This window comes from Mesoplodon densirostris, chromosome 8 (assembly GCF_025265405.1).
Source record: "Mesoplodon densirostris isolate mMesDen1 chromosome 8, mMesDen1 primary haplotype, whole genome shotgun sequence".
NCBI classification, from domain to species: Eukaryota; Metazoa; Chordata; class Mammalia; order Artiodactyla; family Ziphiidae; genus Mesoplodon; species Mesoplodon densirostris.
The window spans coordinates 83,925,703-83,948,130 of NC_082668.1; the positions used below are offsets into that span (position 1 = coordinate 83,925,703).

Genomic DNA, 22,428 nt, shown 5'->3' on the forward strand with positions numbered 1-22,428 from the left:
GTAAACAACCTGACCCTGCACCTAAAGCAATTAGAGAAAGAAGAACAAAAAAACCCCAAAGTTAGCAGAAGGAAAGAAATCATAAAGATCAGATCAGAAATAAATGAAAAAGAAATGAAGGAAACGATAGCAAAGATCAATAAAACTAAAAGCTGGTTCTTTGAGAAGATAAACAAAATTGATAAACCATTAGCCAGACTCATCAAGAAAAAAAGGAGAAGACTCAAATCAATAGACTTAGAAATGAAAAAGGAGAAGTAACAACTGACACTGCAGAAATACAAAAGATCATGAGAGATTACTACAAGAAACTCTATGCTAATAAAATGGACAACCTGGAAGAAATGGACAAATTCTTAGAAATGCACAACCTGCCAAGACTGAATCAGGAAGAAATAGAAAATACGAATAGACCAATCACAAGCACTGAAATGGAAACTGTGATTAAAAATCTTACAACAAACAAAAGCCCAGGAACTGATGGCTTCACAGGCGAATTCTATCAAACATTTAGCGAGGAGCTAACACCTATCCTTCTCAAACTCTTCCAAAATATAGCAGAGGGAGGAACACTCCCAAACTCATTCTACGAGGCCACCATCACCTTGATACCAAAACCAGGCAAGGATGTCACAAAGAAAGAAAACTATAGGCCAATATCACTGATGAACATAGATGCAAAACTCCTCAACAAAATACTAGCAAACAGAATCCAACAGCACATTAAAAGGATCATACACCATGCTCAAGTGGGGTTTATTCCAGGAATGCAAGGATTCTTCAATATATGCAAATCAATCAACGTGATACACCATATTAACAAATTGAAGGAGAAAAACCATATGATCATCTCAATAGATACAGAGAAAGCTTTCGACAAAATTCAACACCCATTTATGATAAAAACCCTGCAGAAAGTAGGCACAGAGGGAACTTTCCTCAACATAATAAAGGGCATATATAACAAACCCACAGCCAACATCGTCCTCAATGGTGAAAAACTGAAACCATTTCCACTAAGATCAGGAACAAGACAAGGCTGCCCACTCTCACCACTCTTATTCAACATAGTTTTGGAAGTTTTAGCCACAGCAATCAGAAGAAAAGGAAATAAAAGGAATCCAAATTGGAAAAGAAGAAGTAAAGCTGTCACTGTTTGCAGATGACATGATACTATACATAGAGAATCCTAAAGATGCTACCAGAAAATTACTAGAGCTAATCAATGAATTTGGTAAAGTAGCAGGTTACAAAATTAATGCACAGAAATCTCTGGCATTCCTGTACACTAATGATGAAAAATCTGAAAGTGAAAACAAGGAAACACTCCCATTTACCATTGCAACAAAAAGAATAAAATATCTAGGAATAAACCTACCTAAGGAGACAAAAGACCTGTATGCAGAAAATTATAAGACACTGATGAAAGAAGTTAAAGATGATACAAACCGATGGAGAGACATACCATGCTCCTGGATTGGAAGAATCAATATTGTGAAAATGACTCTACTACCCAAAGCAATCTACAGATTCAATGCAATCCCTATCAAACTACCACTGGCATTTTTCACACAACTAGAACAAAAAATTTCAAAATTTGTTTGGAAAAACAAAAGACCCCGAATAGCCAAAGCAATCTTGAGAACGAAACATGGAGCTGGAGGAATCAGGCTCCCTGACTTCAGACTATACTACAAAGCTACAGTAATCAAGACAGTGTGGTACTGGCACAAAAACAGAAAGATAGATCAATGGAACAGGATAGAAAGCCCAGAGATAAACCTGTGCACATATGGTCACCTTATCTTTGATAAAGGAGGCAGGAATGTACAGTGGAGAAAGGACAGCCTCTTCAATAAGTGGTGCTGGGAAAACTGGACAGGGACATGTAAAAGTATGAGATTAGATCATTCCCTAACACCATACACAAAAATAAGCTCAAAATGGATTAAAGACCTAAATGTAAGGCCAGACACTATCAAACTCTTAGAGGAAAACATAGGCAGAACACTCTATGACATAAATCACAGCAAGATCCTTTTGGACCCACCTCCTAGAGAAATGGAAATAAAAACAAAGATAAACAAATGGGACCTAATGAAACTTCAAAGCTTTTGCACAGCAAAGGAAACCATAAACAAGACCAAAAGACAACCCTCAGAATGGGAGAAAATATTTGCAAATGAAGCAACTGACAAAGGATTAATCTCCAAAAATTATAAGCAGCTCATGCAGCTCAATAGCAAAAAAACAAATAACCCAATCCAAAAATGGGCAGAAGACTTAAATAGGCATTTCTCCAAAGAAGATATACAGACTGCCAACAAACACATGAAGGAATGCTCAACATCATTAATCATCAGAGAAATGCAAATCAAAACTACAATGAGATATCATCTCACACCAGTCAGAATGGCCATCATCAAGAAATCTAGAAACAATAAATGCTGGAGAGGGTGTGGAGAAAAGGGAACACTCTTGCACTGCTGGTGGGAATGTGAATTGGTACAGCCACTATGGAGAACAGTATGGAGGTTCCTTAAAAAATTACAAATAGAACTACCATATGACCCAGTAATCCCACTACTAGGCATATACCCTGAGAAAACCATAATTCAAAAAGAGACATGTACCAAAATGTTCATTGCAGCTCTATTCACAATAGCCCGGAGATGGAAACAACCTAAGTGTCCATCATCAGATGAATGGATAAAGAAGATGTGGCACATATATACAATGGAATATTACTCAGCCATAAAAAGAAACGAAACTGAGCTATTTGTAATGAGGTGGATAGACCTAGAGTCTGTCATACAGAGTGAAGTAAGTCAGAAAGAGAAAGACAAATACCGTATGCTAACACATATATATGGAATTTAAGAAAAAAAAAATGTCATGAAGTACCTAGGGGTAAAACAGGAATAAAGACACAGACCTACTGAGAATGGACTTGAGGATATTGGGAGGGAGAAGGGTAAGCTGTGACAAAGCGAAAGAGAGGCATGGACATATATACACTACCAAACGTAAGGTAGATAACTAGTGGGAAGCAGCCGCATAGCACAGGGAGATCAGCTCGGTGCTTTGTGACCGACTGGAGGGGTGGGATAGGGAGGGTGGGAGGGAGGGAGACGCAAGAGGGAAGGGATGTGGGAACAGACGTATATGTATGACTGATTCACTTTGTTATAAAGAAGAAACTAATAAATAAATAATAATAAATATAAAAAAATAAAAGATCAACCTAGACATTACTTCATATACAACAAAATAAGAATTAAAACCCAAGAATTCTGCCAAGACTTCCTTCAATTATTCCCTCACTAAGTGGCACAACTTTCAAACCCCGGACCCATGGTTTTTGATTTTACGTTGTGGGGGGTCTTTGTGCCAACCACCTGCTAGGCCCCTTTCACCTTTTCTCAGGGAGAGTGATTCACAGTTTCCCACTGTCTTCCATCCATCTTATTATCAGGAGAAATGTAGCAATATAACAGAATAAATCAAGTCTTAGAACACCTAAGGCTGCTAATTTCTGAAAGACTGCTGATTTCTATCTTAAACAGTCGCTACAGGCTCCTAAGTGCTAGTTTACTTGCTCTCAGCTCTGTGGAAAATTAATTCTTTTGGATGAAGAATTAGTCATTTTCTGATTATGCTCAAATAGTTCAACTGTTTAATAATTATCAAACATAATAATTAGAAAAATCTAGAATGTGGATAGTCTACAATCCAGTTTCTCTAACAAATTGACAATGTGGGGAAAAAGATGGGGGTGGGGGTAAGAACTGTTATAGAATGAGAGATTTAAGTGACAAAACCACCAAAGTAATGTGTGAAACTCAATCCAATTTGGACAAAGAGACTGTTAGAGAAATTTAAATAAAAACTGGGTGTTAGATGATATGCAAAAGGAACTATTAATTCTGTTAGGTACAATAATAGCACAGAAGATATATTTAAAAACAAAAGTCCTTATTACTTCTTCCACTCTACTATTCCTAGTAAGTGCTTCAGGTATGCAAAGATCATCATTTTTCTTTCTAATATCTTTGCCCTAACTCTAACCCATCTCAAGCCCTAGGCAATCACTAATCAACTTTCTGTCTCTATATAGTTGCCTTTTTGGATACTTCATATAAATGGAATCATACAATATGTGTCCTTCTGTGTCTGACTTCTTTCACTGACTATAATGCTTTTGAGGTTCATTCATGTTGTACCATGTATCTGTACTTTGTGACTTCTTGTTACCCAGCAGAATTCCATTGTATGAATATACAACATTTTACTTATCCATTCACCAATTGATGGACATTGGGTTGTTTCTACTTTTTGGCTATTGTAAATAATGCTGCTATGAACATTTACAGGCAAGTCTATACACTCCGCTTCTTGGTACATCATTCATGTTAAGACCTCACAACAAAACCAATATAGCCTCTTCCTAGTACTCAGCATAATAATTCCTCCCAATTCCCACCAGGCACAAGAAAATAGTTTAAAGCCATGATTCCTCAAAGTTATTTGAAGTCACTGGCATTTAAAATGATTACATATTCAGGAAAGACCAATAGATATTCAAGAATTATAAGCCACATGTAGACTGTACCAAACAGAGCTTCAGACACAAACTGATTATCCAAGAAACATTTTGATTATAATTAAAACAGCTCAAGGACCATAAGATTCTGCTTTTCCATTAAGCCATTCTTCTTTCAACTACAGATCAATGAGTTAGTATAAATATTAAATATACAATAAATATAATGAATAATATAATTAAACATATTTAAGAAAAGATACAAAGTAACAATCATTGAATAGACTAAAATATCTAACAAAGGAAGAGGTAGTTAGTGTAATGGAAACACAGCATAACTGCATTTAACTTATATACAAGCTTCCTACCTAAACCCAGAAAAGATAAGATTCCCCCGTAAGTATTGCTTATACAACAAAGTGTAGTTCCAAACTGTACTTTTAAACTCACACATAAAACTGCATAAATGTATTCTGTATTTTTGTTATATATTTAAAATTTTCATTTGGAGAAAAAAAATCTATCGAGTTTTTAAATATGTAAATAGAATAGATATTAATGTTATCTTACAGAAAAGAGTTTGAGAATAGTGATTTAGGAAAATGATCAAAAAGAAATGCAAATATAACAAAAATCCTCTAACATTTCTAATCAGTAGTTTACTTTAAAAAGCCACTTAAAGGGGGAAATCAAAGTTCAAGTAAACCTTAGTCATTTTAACTTAAAATACACAGATAAATTAATTCATTGATGTAGAGTAAAATATTTGTATTTGCAGCTGTACCCACTGACTAAATTTTCACCTTGTACTTCTTGTATAATTAGCACATAAAGGCTTGCCTTCAACTTCTAACTTTTTAAAGTAAGCCAAGGATTTCAAGACACCTGCAAGCAATTCGAATGCAAATTCCTTGATTTTAGCATTTTATTTCATTCTTTCAGTTGTCTCATTCACATATAATAGTACATTTTTTTTGGAGGGGCAGGGTAGCTGGCTGACCAAAGATTCTTTCTGAAGTATTTAACTTCACTTTTATAGGACAACTCTCTTAATGAATTCAAATCATGTGTTTATAATATTTAGGTTAATTACATTATTACAATAAGTAACTGTAAAAACAGGCCTTAACAGGTTAGGAGTCAAAACATTTTTGATAAAATATAACAGGAGGCATGTACAGGCAATCTAGAAAGTAGCTTACTGCTTTGGGGGTTCATTGTGCCAGGACAGCCATTCGGCATGCTTTACTAAGGGAATGGAAATCTTACTTGACCCAGTGACTGAGCTGACTAAAATTTAAGAGCTTCTACAGTATTACTAGACATAAGTTTCCTGGAAAACTCTGATCCATTCAGTGACAAATCTTTTAAGAAACTGTGACCCAAAACTCAATTTAGTTAGTTCATCCAAACACCTGCAGTCCAAGCAAAAATCACACCAGCTGTCTCTTAATTTCCACTGAATTTTATAAGACAGATAGTAAAAAATTAGAACACTATGGGTCAGATCAAACATGTCAGAAATGGTACTAATTTTTCTCTCAATAGAATAATAATCTAAACAGTAGTGAGATATAAATACATAAGTATAACTCTCCAGAAACTATCATTTTTAACCTTCTGTAGAAATAATCCCTTTTATCCAAGGAAGAATGACTTAAAACAATTTATTTCTCTTTCCACCCCCGCTTTCTTACTGAAGTATAGTTGACCCACAATGCTTCAGGTGTACAGCAAAGTGACTCAGCCATACACACCACACACGTTATTCTTCAGATTCCCCTCCACTACAGGCCACCACAAGACACTGAATATTGTTTTCTGTGCTACACAGCAGGTCCCTGCAGTCCATCTATTTTATACAGAGCAGTTTGTATCTGTTAATCCCAAATTCCCAATTTATCCCTCCCCCAGAAACAATTCATTCCTATTAATTAAATGCTTTCATGACTATTTTCAATCCCCAAGTAAATAAAATAATTTAGTAAAGGGAAGTAAAAAATCTATTAAAAATCTTATTTGTGCCATCATAACTAAAAAATCACAACGAAATTAAAAACCAAATAATATTTATTGACAAAGAATATTGACAGAGATAAAGATCTCTGTCAAAGAGCTGGCCTTCCTATCTCCTTAATTATCTTTAGGTATTTATTTATTGCAAGCACATAATGGTATACTAAGCAAAGAGATCCCAGTTTACATACTCTATACTTTTCATACAATGACAGTAATGTTCCAATGACTTACTTTAAATGGTCACAATTCTGACTAGTGATTAGTTCAGATTAGTGAATTCTGATTAGTGAATGAAAGCTCACTGAGTCCAGGCACTTTTACTCTCTGGTTTAGTGCTATATCTTGAAGGATCTAAAATATTTTGGGCACAAAGAAGGTGCTTAATAAAATATTGTTGAATGAATGAATTGTCTCTTTCAGATAGACACACACACACACACACACACACACACACACACACACGAGTCAGGTCCTCAAATGTTTTCCCAATTAAAAAAAAAATCCTAATTTCTTAGAAACACACTAGGATAGGACATTTGATATATTTGGTATGAAATGACAGTTTCCTTTCACCATTTGACCCTGATTCTCAGAAAACAAGGAAAACTTGTACAAGGAGTAAATTATTCCCAATCGTACTAAAATCTGATTGTCTTTAAAGCAATGTATAAAAATAATCAAACAACCACTAGGATTCCTAACATCTATAGCCCATTAAAACAGTTTTCTCTTCCTCCTCCTGTCTAACATAAAGTCATTTACCTTTTACTAATATTTTCTTACATTGTTAGTCAACTCTTCCAAAGAAATTATTTTATATATATTCTCCTGCAATCATCGGCAAGTAAGAATGTACTTTATATCTCTGTTTGTGAAAAAGGTGAAATTATAGATTAATTAAAATGAGCTCCCTTAATGGAGTAATCATACAGAGTTAAAGGTTATGATACATGAGAAAGAACTCTGAACCAGGAGGTAAAGAAACACTACTTTCCCACACACACACTCCCATACAAGCATTTATTCAGCACCTACACTAGCTTTGGGTACAGAAAAAAATACATCAGTTCCTGTACTCAAAAAATTAATAGTCTATTATTGCACCATTTTACTCAACTACACATAAAAAGTCCCAAATGTTACCTTGTTCTTCCTTTCTGTTTAGGTGTCTTCAGTTTGATCAATCAATGAGCACTGGTAAAGCATCCATTAATAACATCAACAGTGCAATCTATTAAGATACAATGGGCGGGAAGCTATGTATGCATTACAGTTAATTCTTAACAACCTTGTGAGTAGCTGTTATCTGTATTTTACAGCATAAGGAACAAATCCCCAAGAGGAGAATTAACTTGTTCTCAGTCACAGTGAGTGAACTGCAGATCTAGGTTTTAACCCAGGGTAGTTCATTTCCAAGCCCATCTCCTTTCTCCCATGCCATTCTGTTGCTCAGTCTCCTACTGTGTGCATCCAGCTCTGACGAAACAACACTCGGAGATCTTAAAGTTCTGTTTGGAGTGACAGATTGGAAAGAAAAAAAACCAGCATTGTGTGAACCTATCCAATAAATACAATTTATTGTTACTTTCTCGGGGACAACATCTGAAAGAAGCACTGCCTCACCTGAAGAAAACCATGAGACGTGTATGCTAAAGACTAATTCATCAGAACCATGCCTTTGTGCTGTATAAAACCACAGTCCTTTCAAATAAAGGAAATCACCCACATTCTAAGAAGTAAATTTTGTGTCATCTGCCTGATTTAAGCAACCCAGAATACTATTCCAGGCCCTCCCAACTACCATATGTTTCATTTCCACAGAAAGGTAGCTAATGTAGTGTAGAAATACTGTAAAATCCATTGCAACTCTTCCTCCTGAGAAACAACAGAAGGAAATGACAAAGAAATATACAGTAGTCTCATTTATATAAACTTTCCCTGAGGAAGTAGGTGGAACTAGAAACAAAGGCACATATAACATGCCAAGTACTGGTGGTCAATACAGCACAAAGTCTTAGCAAACATTTTGTTCAAAAATAGCTCTTAGAATATCAAAGCCATTAACAACTTCTTTTTAACACAAGAATTCTGGTATAATAGGTGTGGTCCTGTTATTATAAATGCTAAGATAAAAGAGCTAAAATAATAACAACACATTCACTTTTTGATCCTAAAATAAAAACTAACTGGATATATTTATTGCAGTGATCTCACAAAAACACCATTACATTCTCCTTTTTGTCCCCCAAATTTCATAAGCACCGTTCCCATGTTATTTTCACATTTAGGAAAACTATAAAAGTAAAAAAAAAAAAAAAAACTAGAAAAGATAAAGAATGTTATTTATATTTTATCTCAAAAGCAAAACTACATCCTTTTTCTATTTCTCTTTGATAGACTATTGCATATTTTTATGAATTAGATGAGATATCTTTTAATGTATTGATATCTGCCCTTCAAGAAATGACAGGTAACTTTGACCAACAAAGTGAATTTTTCCAATTCACTATGAAAACTGGTAAATCATCTTTATGTGATTCCACAAGAGTAATTCTCAAACAAAATACCAAGAAATCCTCAATCAAATGTAACCAGTCATCAATTTAATACTCCATCCAATTTTTTTGATTGTTTAAACATCAGTTTTACATTGTTTTCCAAAGAGTTTCTCTTTGTGGGGGGGAAAAAAGAGCTTCGGTAGGTACATTTTTTACAAAGTGAAAACTGTTAACAAACAAGTTACCTTGACAAATAGAATTATCAGGGACTTTCCATATGACTTGAGAGTTCAATGACATAATTGACAATAGGCTGAAGTTCAAAAAAAAAAAAAAAAAAGGAAAGGGGGGAAAGAGAGTCATTACCAGGGACAGCATTGTGGGAAGGTTGAAACTATGGGGTTTAGAAAAAATGAGTTTCTAGTTGTACATCTCCATATATATATAGACTAACCACTGCAATCTGTCTTTGTACAAATAACTCTCCTCTTTCTTTTGACAAGGTTAATGAGTGATAAGAAGGCATCCACACAATCCATTTAAAGTCATAACTATATAAGTCCAAGATTCTGCAGAAAATACCCAAATTTAATTCTAAAGATTAATGCATAATCATTTCAAACATGAACATGGAATATAATTATGCTCTTAATGTTGAATGTATAATGACTTTGTGTTAAATAATTCTATTACTCACCTTAGTTTTTCCTATTCCATCTGATTCAGTAATTTGCTTTCTAAAGAACATATGCTTAGTGGGAGTAAACAAGACACTGGAGAAGTACATTCTCCTCTTCCTTATTAATGGCATCATTAAATCTGCTTATTTATAGACTCAACTATCTGACCTCATGGCCTACATGGATAAATGGATTTGTTTAGTTTTTAATCCTCAGTGTGTGTTTAGCAGCAATTAACCAGAGGGAGATAATCACAATCTTTTTGATCTTTAAGATAAAATATGATATTGCATTTTTTGTTATTTTGACTTATGTGAACCTTAAGTATGATAAGGTTTCTTTGTGAGTGAAATTGGAAAAAATATAAATCTCATGTATTTATTTCCATGGGAAAACTAAATTTGAATTATGCAAGTCAGATTTCTACAAGGTATTTAGAAACATAGCCCTTGTTTAAATATATATATATATATATATATATATATATATATATATATAACCACTTTGATTCTATCAAATTATTTTCCAGATTTAAGATATATTTTATAATAGCTAGTTGATTTATAATTTGAAACATGTAAAATCTTTCCTAGGTACAAATAATTGTTACTTCTTCTCTACTCTCCAAGGTTTTTATAATCTTATCATTTCTAAGAAGACTTCTTTAAATACTAAACATCTATGTTAAAAGTAATACTGTTATGCACTGTTGGTGGAAAGGTAAATTGGTGCAGCCACTATGGAAAACAGTATGGATCTTCCTCAGAAAATTCAAAATAGAACTACTATATGACCTAGCATACCACTTCTGGGTATATATCCAAAGGAAATAAAGAGAATATCAAAGAGATATCTGCACTTGCATGTTCATTTAAACATTATTCACAATAGCTAAGATATGGAAACAACCTAAATGTCTATCAATGGATGAATGGATAAAGAAGATGTGACAGATATATATATATATATTTATAGATACAACCTATTATATATATATAATGGAATACAATTCAGCTAGGAGAAAAAGGGGAATCCTGTCATTTGTGGCTACATGACTGGACCTTGAGGGCATTATGCTAAGTGAAATAAATCAGACAGAGAAAGACAAATACTGTATGATACCATTTACATGTGGAATGTAAAACAGCTGAACTCAGAGAAACAGACACTAAATGGTGTTAACCATGGCTAAGGAGTAGAGAAAATAGGAGATGTTGGTCAAAGAGTACAAACTTCCAGTTATAAGATGAATAAGTTCTGGAAATCTAATGTACAACATGGTGACTATAGCCAATAATAATCTATTATATACTTGAAAGGTTTTAAGAGAGTAGATCTTAAATGTTCTCACCATAAAGAAAAGAAGTGGTAATTATGTGATGTGATGGAGGTGTTAGTTAAAGCTACGGTGGTAATCGTTTTGCAATAAATAAGTGTATCAAATCAACATGCTGTACACCTTAAACTTACACAATGTTATATGTCAATTATATCTCAATAAAGCTGGAAAAAAATAGTTTCCACCACAAGACAATGCTAGCTCACATTTTTCTTCATCTTATTACTCTTTTAAGTCACCAAATCTCCACAGATATTCTACCCCCAAATTTTAGCATATACAAAAAGACTCATTTTCACATTTCATCTAAGATTATATAATGCCAGGCATCAATTTAAGGGATGAGGTTAGTATGGCCTTTATTTTATTTTTATTTTTTTTAACATCTTTATTGGGGTTAGTATGGCCTTTAAAAAGAGAATAAATATTTTCAAAGGAAAATATTAGACCATTTTTAAAAGCAGATGATTAGAAAATGTGAAATTATTTTTAAAGTTTTACAAATCATATTTTCACATTTTTACAAAAGAAGTACAGTACTCTAAGTGAAGTGATGAGTCAAGCTGTGTTCTTTGGTTAGTTAAGCAAGCAAGGTTATATGTAATCAAGCACCAGCTAAGTCAGAATTTCCACTAGCAACTTTCTTATTCACATTACATGCTGACAGAGTTAATATTACATTCAGGGTCTGCTCTAAGAGTAATGTGTTAACCATTGGTTTTTTTGCGTGTGTTTTTTTTTAATTCAGGTGAATTTTACTAAATGCTATTTTTACTCACTACCTAAAGGGGTATTAATACAGAGAGGTCCCATGCCAGGGTGGTAGAAGGGAAAGAGCCCAAATCTAGGGATCAAAATGCTTCATTCTAGTTTGAATTTCTCTGTTAAGTAACTTCACACCTCTGAATCTCAGCTTTCTTGTTTACTGATGTTGAATGAAGAAAACATCCAAAGTCTGCTTTATAGGGTTCTTGTGAGTATTAAAAAAGAAAGTGATTAGTACTTTGTAAAAGTGAAAACCCTAAATAAGTATAATTATCATACTGCTTACTGAAATGTTCATGATAATTTGAAGAAATTTTACCACATCTTAAAGCTCGAAAGTTATCAAGAACAGAAATGAACAGCAGTAATTAATTTTATATATACATGGAGTTTAATGAATTATATTAAAATTTTTTTCTTCTCAAACAAGCATAAGTCACATCATTGCCCATACATTTAAATGTGTCAAGGAAAATAAATCAGGTAATTTACTCTCCAAAACATCAATTCAAAAACCCATAAAATCTTCAGCTTTTTCTATAAAAACTCTGATGGTTCTCACACACGTTAAAAATTTTTGAGTAATAATAGTTCAAAGGAAAATATTAGACCATTTTAAAAAGCAGATGATTAGAAAATGTGAAATTATTATAAAAGTTTTACAAATCATATATACTTACAATTCTTTCAGAAAGTCTCTATGAAACAGTACTGCTCCTTTGACTATTTACACTTAGAGAATGTTAAACCGACTTTCCTGTCCTGTTACTGACTCTTCTGTTTATCATGTGTGTAAGTGCCAGGCACTCCTTACCTCTGGCAAATATGTAAAAGAAGGAATTCACTGGTCTTACAAAATCATTCCGGGAATGATCATGTAACATTTTCATAGGTCCTTTTTCTGAAGAGAATGTGTCTTGCGCGGTAGTTTTAAAAGTTAACTCCTTACCAAGCAATTTTAAAACCAGAGAATTCAACGTTTTTGTTTCCTTTATAAAGTTATAAATACTTGCAGATTCTCAACATATGCAATTTTTAAAAAAATTTAAGCAACATCTTACTAGATAATTTAATCATTAGATGGTAGTGTTAAGAAACACATCCATATAATAGTAAAGAAAAAATTATTTGTAGATAGTGTGAAGAAAGCTGGGTATATAAAAATCAGATTCAGAGAAAAGATCAGTCATTTAATTTTGTAAAAAGGAAAAAGAAACAGGTAAATTCCCTGCAGACGCTCCAATTAGTTCAAGACAAGCACCATTTTCTACATGGAAACCCCGATACAGTCAATGGAAGCTAATACTTGAGTTACACGGCTTCACCCCACTAATCCAGAACAATATGAGCCCTGATGTGAATGAAGTGTAATCTGAAAGGGTAAATTTTATAGTCAGTACTTTTTTAAATCAAAGTTCATCTTTGCAACAATTCAGATTTTTCTAGGATATTCAAAATCAAATACAGATTATTCAAATAAGAACAACAGAAACTTTGATCCAAAATTACATGTCCCATTATTTTTACTAATAGAAGCATGATTTTCACTAATAGAAGCATTATTTCTGCTTCTATATGTGCAATATTGAATCTCACGCAGCTGTAGCCTAAAATAAAACTGAGAACTTCTGGGGCTTCCTTTCTTTCGGGTTTTGATGAGACTCAGTGTTCTCTTATAGCACTCTAGATATTTTTCACCAACATCCCTCTCCACAACAAAACCTCTTTAAAAGAGTAACTGTAGTTTCCATCTCTATTTTCTTACCTTGTATCCACTCAGAAGTCCACACACATCTGGCTGCCATCCCCTAACCCCACTAAGATAAGGCTGTCCTATGCTTTTTTGTTTGTTTTTTTGTTTGTTTGTTTTTTGCTGTACGCAGGCCTCTCACTATTGTGGCCTCTCCCGTTGCGGAGCACAGGCTCCTGGACACGCAGGCTCACCGGCCATGGCTCACTGGCCTAGCCGCTCCGCAGCATGTGGGATCCTCCCGGACCGGGGCATGAACCCGTGTCCCCTGCATCGGCAGGCGGACTCTCAACCGCTGAGCCACCAGGGAAGCCCCTGTCCTATGCTTTTATTATCACCAGTGATGCTCATATTTTGGTGGATATTGAAGAAGAGGCCTCTTCTCCATTCTTAACTCGCTTGACTTCTTTGTAGTATTCTAAACATCTGATACTGTCAATCCTGAAATCTTTGCCTGGAAGCAGATTCCTACATATCATACAGTCCAGTTTGCCAAAACAGTCCCGATTTGCCTTTGTTGTCCCAGCTTTAGTATTTAAAATCCAAATCCCACTCCACCCTCCTTTCACTCTCAAAGGTGTCCCTGGCTGCACAATCAATTGCATGGTCACCCTACCTGGGTACTCTACCCATTTTCTTTACATCTCCCAGTTGCTATCTAATTAGGCATCCTAAACTTGACAATGCCAAAAGTGAAATCTTTGTCTCCCATCTCAATAAACAGTCCCACTCAAGACAAAAACCTAAGAATTAAACTCGAGTCCTCTCTTTCCCTCATTGCCCACATTTAGTCCGAAATAGATGCTGAATCCATATAATCTCCACTACAGCCATCCCAGGTCCACCCACCACCCCGTCCCACCGGCAATGCCACTACAGTCTCCCTGCCTCTGTGCTCATGCCGCAATCCAATCTCTTCCAAAAACTTCCACGGTGATCATTTTAAAACATAAACTATCAACTCATTCCCTGTTTTAAATCCTCCAAAGGCTTCCTACAGCTCTAAGAATGAATCCCAAAAGCCTCAACCTTGAATGAAGCCCAACAAGACTGGCCCTCTCAGACTCTCACAGCGCTTTCATAGCCCCCTGTGCCCCAGCAGGCTTGGCTTTCTTGTAGGCCTATTATCCATAAGCCTTCCCAGTCTCAACAGCCTTGCCTTTGCTGTTCCCAAGACCTGGGATGCTTTTCCCTTTGAACTTTCCTCATCACTGGGATCTCATCTACAGTAGCAAAGCAGTTGCTATCACATCACCCTGTTTTAATTCTCTTCAAAACACATATCACTGATATTTTTCTTTGTATGTTTTGTTGGTTTGGCTGTCCCCCTCAAAACCAGCTCCCTTCAGAATCTAAATTCTGACAAGAGATACCTTGTCAGTCTTTTCACTGCAGGACATCTCCCAGCCTCCCACAGACACTCAGGCCCAGGCAGGGCTGTGTCCTCAGAGCAGGAGGGTCCCCTGCGAGCACCTCTGCCAACAAGGCCCTTCAGCTCCTGCAACAGAGACCGTACACACTAGGGCTCCTCCACCAGCCACTGTCCCAGAAATTCAGTCTAGGAGGAAAGAAGAAGAGTTTCGGGGATTGAGCTCCACTAGTTTAGATGCAAAACTAAAAGCAAAGTAAGAGATGTGCAGGTGGGAAATGTGGGCCAGGCCTCCATCTGTGTAAAGTTCTCCTGTTGCACTGCTCCTGAGGTGAGCCCTGTTGAGAACAAAGCTTGCCTCATGCACTTTTCATATTTTATGAGGTAAAGTTATGATAACTTTTATTCCTTTTTTAGTTTAGGTACATAATTACAGCATCACTCCCCTGTCCTACAATCCAAGCAAAGTGCTACTTTTGCTAAATGTGGGGCCGTCTATCAAGATAGAGCTGACAGGGCCTCCCTGGTGGCGCAAGTGGTTGAGAGTCCGCCTGCCGATGCAGGGGATGCGGGTTCGTGCCCCGGTCTGGGAGGATCCCATATGCCGCAGAGCGGCTGGGCCCGTGAGCCATGGCCGCTGAGCCTGCGCGTCCGGAGCCTGTGCTCCGCAGCGGGGGAGGCCACAGCAGTGAGAGATCCGCATACCGCAAAAAAAAAAAAAAAAAAAAAAAAAAAAAAAAAAAGATAGAGCTGACCACCTAGGCTGATTCCCAGCCTAGTCACTAAGTGGCTGTGTGATCCAGGGCAAGTTACTTATCCTCACTCTATCTTAGATCCTCCTCTGTGAAATGGGGTGGTAGTAATGTGTACTCAGGGGTAATATAGAGAAAGTCCTCAGCACAGTGCCTGCAGCACTAAAATGGCAAACACTTATTGAGATGTCTAATGTCCCAAAGAGAACATAAGCAGACCTTTGTAGTAAACAATTTAGAAAGTAATTCTATTCAATTCCCCCTTTAAAAAAGAGGTAAATCAGTTTAAAATTTTTTAATTTATAAGTTAGTAGTCAATTTAAACTTAAAGATACACACAAATATATATATATATATATATATATATATATATATATATATATTTTTTTTTTTTTTTAAGGGATTCTGAGTGAGTCACATGGAAAAGTTTTGAGATTTTTCATGAGGGCTTTTCCTAGACCAACTTTTTTAGTGTGGCTTCCTCTTGGAAAATAATTAATAATTAAACATTAGTTGAAGAATTAAATATTATTTTCCTTGACTGCCAGGATATTGGGTTATGAGCTCTACAAAGACATCATCACCACAAAGTATGGACAGGAGCTGCAGGACTCCTATTTATTTAGCAACCACTCCACTTCTGTGTATTTTCAGCTTTGTGCCTTACTTAGAAACCTAAATACTGTTTGCCCTGGGCGGTGCTGCCAGTGTCTCCGCCAGGCTAAGTGGAAATCCAAAGGCAGGGTAAGCAAAGACATAGTGGAGATGTTGTGTGTGTTTTCAAGAAGATACGCTGTCACCTTGTGAGGTCTCCGGGCAAGGGGTAAATATAATTCCCAGTTAATAATGTGTTCTTCCACTTTGTCAAACTCTAGAACAGACACCCTTTAAGAATACCTTGCCTGTGATGTGCATATTTTCCCCTTGGTGTTTCTTTCATCTTGGGAGAATTTTAAATACACATACACCCCTCCAGAATTTCACCAGCGGTGAGTAATATGTTCTCTTCTGTAATATTCTGAACTTCACAATGTTGCCTTTTAATTGTAAAAGTAATTTTCACGACTTTAAAATCAGAAACATGAAAACAAGATTCAACACCTTATATGTAGATCACAGTGAATAATGCATAGAAAATAGCCATTTATCTACTTTGTGTTAAATGATTAGATTTTTTTTAATCAAAAAGTCTTATTTTTTAGGTGCCTCATATCCATATGACAAAAACATCACAATAACGGCCCATGTCCAAAGAAAAAAAGTATGTGGATACTTAAGGAGAGGGGTTGGAACAGTTTTGTGAAAGGTTGTTGAAAATAAAGTTGCTCCTAATGAGTTGTACAAATGTTGGACTAACATTTTAATTTTTAGATAAAGAATGCTTTGGGGCTTCCCTGGTGACGCAGTGGTTGAGGGTCCGCCTGCCGATGCAGGAGACACAGGTTCGTGCCCCGGTCCGGGAGGATCCCACATGCTGCGGAGCGGCTGGGCCCGTGGGCCATGGCTGCTGAGCCTGCGCATCCCGGAGCCTGTGCTCCGCAACGGGAGAGGCCACAACAGTGAGAGGCCCGTGTACAGCAAAAAAAAAAAAAAAAAAAAAAAAAAAAAGAATGCTTTGGCATCATCATGGGGCTAAGGAGCGGCTCACACCCACTGGACACTTATGGCAGAGCAGGCTCTTTGTAGAATGCTCCTCAGGCCCTCCTTCACTCTCCTCACAACAACCCACAAACAGGCACTCTGCTTGTTTGCAAGATACTTAAGGATAAGAACTATTTAGAGAGTCTTGTCAATGAAGTAGTACAACTGACGGGCAAGATTTGAACCCAAGCAGTCTGACTCTAGACCTACACTCCTGCCCACTAAACTTCAAGTCAAATTTAATTCCAAATGTGCTCCAAATTAAATCTTCCCACCTGATTTTGTTTCAAAGGGCTTCACTGTGAAAGAGTGTATCTATAAGCACTCTGTGGTCAAAACATTTTTTTTTAGAAGGCATAAAGGAACTACACGCACAGAGAAAACCAATAAAACAGATACTTTTCAACAGATATCAAGAGCATAACTAGGTATTCAAATGTCACTACTGCTTTTTAAGGAAAAAGTAAAAATGCTTTTCTAAATAAATTGATAATATCATGCATTATCAATGCATATAATTTTTAAACCTGAACAAAGTCATACATTATTTTATAGTGGTATTTTTTCTTTAGCTTCAGAGAAGACTATCCAGTAGAGAAAAAGGGAATTTTTATCCTTGTAATTTAGGACATTTTTTCATTTAGACAATACTTTTAATTCATCTGTTACTCTGCATTGCCTTTTACTTTTATGTTTTACAGTTTTAGATTTCCACAGATTACAAAAGTGTGAATAACCTTGATGGCTAGCACAGTTATAGCCGTTCATTCTCAGTATTATAAAAGCTTAAGAAAATGCCTGACCTACTTATTTCCAATTCTGTGAGGTTTTTTTACTCCATTAATAGAATTACTAATGTTTTAATATTAAATAAAATTTCTAAAGTAGAGCTGATTATCCTTAAGTAAACTCTATGATGGTTAATGTTTTTTGGGTTTGGTGTTTTTTTGTTTTGTGGGGTTTTTTTGGCTGTGCCGCATGGCTTGTGGGATCTTAGTTCCCCAACCAGGGATCGAACCCGCGCCCTTGGCAATGAAAGTATGGAGTCCTAACCACTGGACCACCAGGGAATTCCTGTTAATGTATTTTTTAAAAAAATACTCACCTGATCAGAAAATGAGTCTAACAAACTGAAAAGTTTTATTATACCACTATATAAACTGAGCAATAAAGATCAAACCAGAGTACTTCTACTATTTTGCAAGTTATGACATCGAAGTATATACATCAAAAACTAAACAGAAAACAGATTAATGGTTGCCGGGACCTGGGGAGGGAGGATGTGGAGTGACTGCTTAATGGGTATGGGTTTCCTTTTGGGGATGATGATGAATGTTCTGGAACTGGATAGTTGTGGTTGCACAACACTGTACATGTATTAAATGCTACTATATTATACACATTAAAATAGTTAAAATGGTAAATTTTATGTTATGTGTATTCTATCACAATTGAAAAAAAAACAGCCAGATATTTTAAGACTGCTATTAACATAACAAGTAGTTTTCTGATGAAAGATCTACACTTCATAACAGCAATTAGGATACAAAGGTAACATGTCTATTAATGTACCACTTAATCATAATGTTTAACAAAAGTTGAACATATTAGAATGTTTGAAATAGTAAGAAAATCTATTGCAAGTATAAGTTTTATCTCCTAGAAAATTATAACTTCCCAAAGAAAGTTATACTTAAAATAAAATGGCTAGGTTTAAAATGTTATTGATAGTTGGGCTTCCCTGGTGGCGCAGTGGTTGAGAATCTGCCTGCCAATGCAGGGGACACGGGTTCGATCCCTGGTCCGGGAAGATCCCACAAGCCACGGAGCAACTAAGCTCGTGCACCACAACTACTGAGCCTGCGCTCTAGAGCCTGTGCTCCGCAACAAGAGAAGCCACTGCAATGAGAAGCCCGCGCACAGCAACGAAGAGTAGCCCCTGCTCACTGCAACTAGAGAAAGCCTGCACACAGTAACGAAGACCCAATGCAGCCAAAAATAAAAATAAATAAATAAATTTATTTTAAAAAGTTATCAATAGTTCAGTAAATTGTCACTTTCCAACATTTTTTTCTTATATTATACAAAGGTAAGATTAGTATGTGAGTGTGATGACTATGTATTTTTGGACTTCCACAGCAATAATCCAACAATAAATGCCAACATTCCACAGGTCTCTCAGAAAGGCAGGGTGCATACCTCTCAGGTTGTGGGCTGTGGCCCTGAAAAAGGCCATCCAGTTAATCAGTGTCAGAAACACGTGCCCTGGCTGGGCTGGCCAGAACCAAACACTAAAATCTCTTCCTCTATCCCAGACATTCCAAACACATCAAAGATTAAGAGATAATGGCAGCAGACATTCTAATCTTGCAGCAAGAGGTAAGAATGAAGTTCAAACCATCAAACACTACTGATGGGCATGGATATTGTTACACTCTTTCTATGCGCCAAATGAGGCCATGAAGAGGAGAAGCAGCAGGTCCAAGTGGACCACTGTAACCTTCTCAGGATTCTTTTCTCTCCTCAACTCATGACGTTTTCTCTCATTTCATAGTGTTCACAACACTTATCTCTAATTTCATTCATATTAATTTTATGGACTGACTAAAATGCTAAGTTTTCATTTATGTGTGTTTTATATTCTCAGATACACTTTAAGACCCTTGAAGAAGGGAGTGCTATCCCCACAGGCACAGATGCAGAAACCACACCATAAACACTTGACAATACTTATAATCCTAGATTGTCTTATTGTTCTATTTTCAGGTCTGCATTTTGTATCTCTAACTAAATTTTAAGTTCCATTCTTTCAAAATAATTCATAGATATCTCTTTAGTCCTCCCAAGTTCCTTACACACTGCTAAAGCATATAGAAGGTGTTCACATATATAATTATTTTGCATGGCTGCTTCCATGAATTCCTTTGGTGATGTGTGCACATCCACTGTCCAAAGCACTGCTTCTCTCTAAAAGGCCAGTCCTTTTATTTTTTTTTTTTTTGCCAGTTCTTTTTTTTTTTTGCCACATCGTGCAGCATTCAGGTTCTTAGTTCCCTGACCAGGGATGGAACTCATACCCCCTGCAGTGGAAGTGTGGGGTCTTAACCACTAGACCGCCAGGGAAGTCCCTAACAAGCCAGTTCTAATGTTAATCCCTCTGAGAAGACATCCCTAACCCGTCCCCCTTCCTCGCAGTGGAACATTCTAGCCCCCTGCCCTGCGTTCACTAAGCACTTAGCAGAGGCCATTCACAAGTAATCAGAGTGCAAAAGCTCTATATGATACTTATTAAGCATTTATCTGTTTCCCTTCCTACACTGTGGATCCCTTTAGGGGAGGAAATTTGTCATTTTCATTTTTCAATTTCATTGGTACCAGAAGGGTCAATAAATGATTTTTAAAATGATGAATATAAAAAGTAAATGGATGGGCCTCCCTGGTGGCGCAGTGGTTAAGAGTCCGCCTGCCGATGCAGGGGATACGGGTTCGTGCCCCGGTCTGGGAGGATCCCATATGCCGCGGAGCGGCTGGGCCCGTGAGCCATGGCCGCTGGGCCTGCGCATCCGGAGCCTGTGCTCCGCAACGGGAGAGGCCACAACAGTGAGAGGCCCGCATACCGCAAAAAGAAAAAAAAAAAAAAAGTAAATGGATATAAAAATAAGGGTATTTGGACATTCATGAGAAAACTTCTAGAGACCCTCGTGAATGAATTGAAGTAGTCAAAGATTTAGAGAGTTGGGTTTTTTGTTTGTGTTTTTGTTTGTTTTGTTTTCTTTTTTCTTTTCTTTTTTTTCTTTTTTTTTTTTTTTTTTTGCAATACGCAGACCTCTCACTGTTGTGGCCTCTCCCGTTGCGGAGCACAGGCTCCGGATACGCAGGCTCAGCGGCCATGGCTCACGGGCCTAGCCGCTCCGCGGCATGTGGGATCTTCCCAGACCGGGGCACGAACCCGTGTCCCCTGCATCAGCAGGTGGACTCTCAACCACTGCGCCACCAGGGAAGCCCTGTTTTGTTTTCTTAAAGGAAAAAAACAATAGGCAAAGCTCTTTATGATGAAAGGGAGAGAGCCACAACTTCCAGCAGGGGAAGTTACACCAAACGTTTTCAGGTGTGCTAGGAGATCCAAAAGTGAGAGACAATGCAATTGCTAGTAGTTGCTATGGTAGCAAAAATAAACCTTGTACAGAATTTCCAGTCATCATTTAACTATGCTATCTACTCGCTGGGGTGTTTTCAGTGGTGTTTGAGCCCAAGAAAGGAAAAATAACATCTGAGCCTTATTCTACAGGAAGAAAATAGGAAGCTGATATATGGGCAACAGCTGAGGTCTTCCTCAATTGAAACATAGCTAGAGGAAATCCTAACCCCCTCTCCCCAAAAGGTGGACTTTTATACCAGCCATGTATAAAATAGGAAGCTAACGGTAATAAAGGGACTGAAATGGAGCAGTGACATTTAAAAGATAATACATCTAACTTTTCAGATAGATATTATGTCTTAAGTTCAATTTACAGTTTTCCTAAGTATAAAAATAATTCTAGTTAACAAAGTTGTCCTTGCTGCATGGAGAAATAAATCAAGAGTATTTGAACACATGGGCTTCCCTGGTGGCGCAGTGGTTAAGAATCCACCTACCAATGCAGGGGACATGGGCTCGAGCCGTGGTCCGGGAAGATCCTACATGCTGCAGAGCAACTAAACCACTGTGCCAAAACTACTGAGCCTGCGCTCTACAGCCCGTGAGCCACAGCTACTGAGCCCGAGTGCCACAACTACTGAAGCCCGTGCGCCTAGAGCCCATGCCCTGCAACAAGAGAAGCCACCCAATGAGAAGCCCACGCACCGCAACAAAGGGTAGCTCCCCCTCGCCGCAACTAGAAGAAGCCCGCGCGCAGCAACAAAGACCCAAGGCAGCCAAAAATAAAAATTAATTAATTAAAAAAAAAAACAACTTTCCCTAGACCCATATGAGGCTTCTGGAGAAAGTAAACCCCACAGAATTGTTCTATTATTGATTTCAGATGTTCCTCTCTTATGATTTAGTCTTAATTTCTGTAACAAAATCTGAAATA

General features: G+C 36.8%; 1 protein-coding gene across 9 annotated transcripts in view; it reads right to left on the minus strand.

The window, feature by feature from the left end:
- Window positions 1-22,428, minus strand: part of COBLL1 (cordon-bleu WH2 repeat protein like 1) — a 165,395-nt gene that overhangs the window by 85,896 nt on the left and 57,071 nt on the right. Inside the window, exon 1 of one of the 9 annotated variants that reach the window (XM_060107026.1) lies at window positions 7,706-7,763. The exons of the other annotated variants lie outside the window; for them this stretch is intronic. The gene's annotated coding sequence lies outside the window, so the exon portion shown is untranslated. Of the gene's footprint in view, window positions 1-7,705; window positions 7,764-22,428 lie in introns of those variants that run through there. 9 annotated transcript variants of the gene reach the window in all.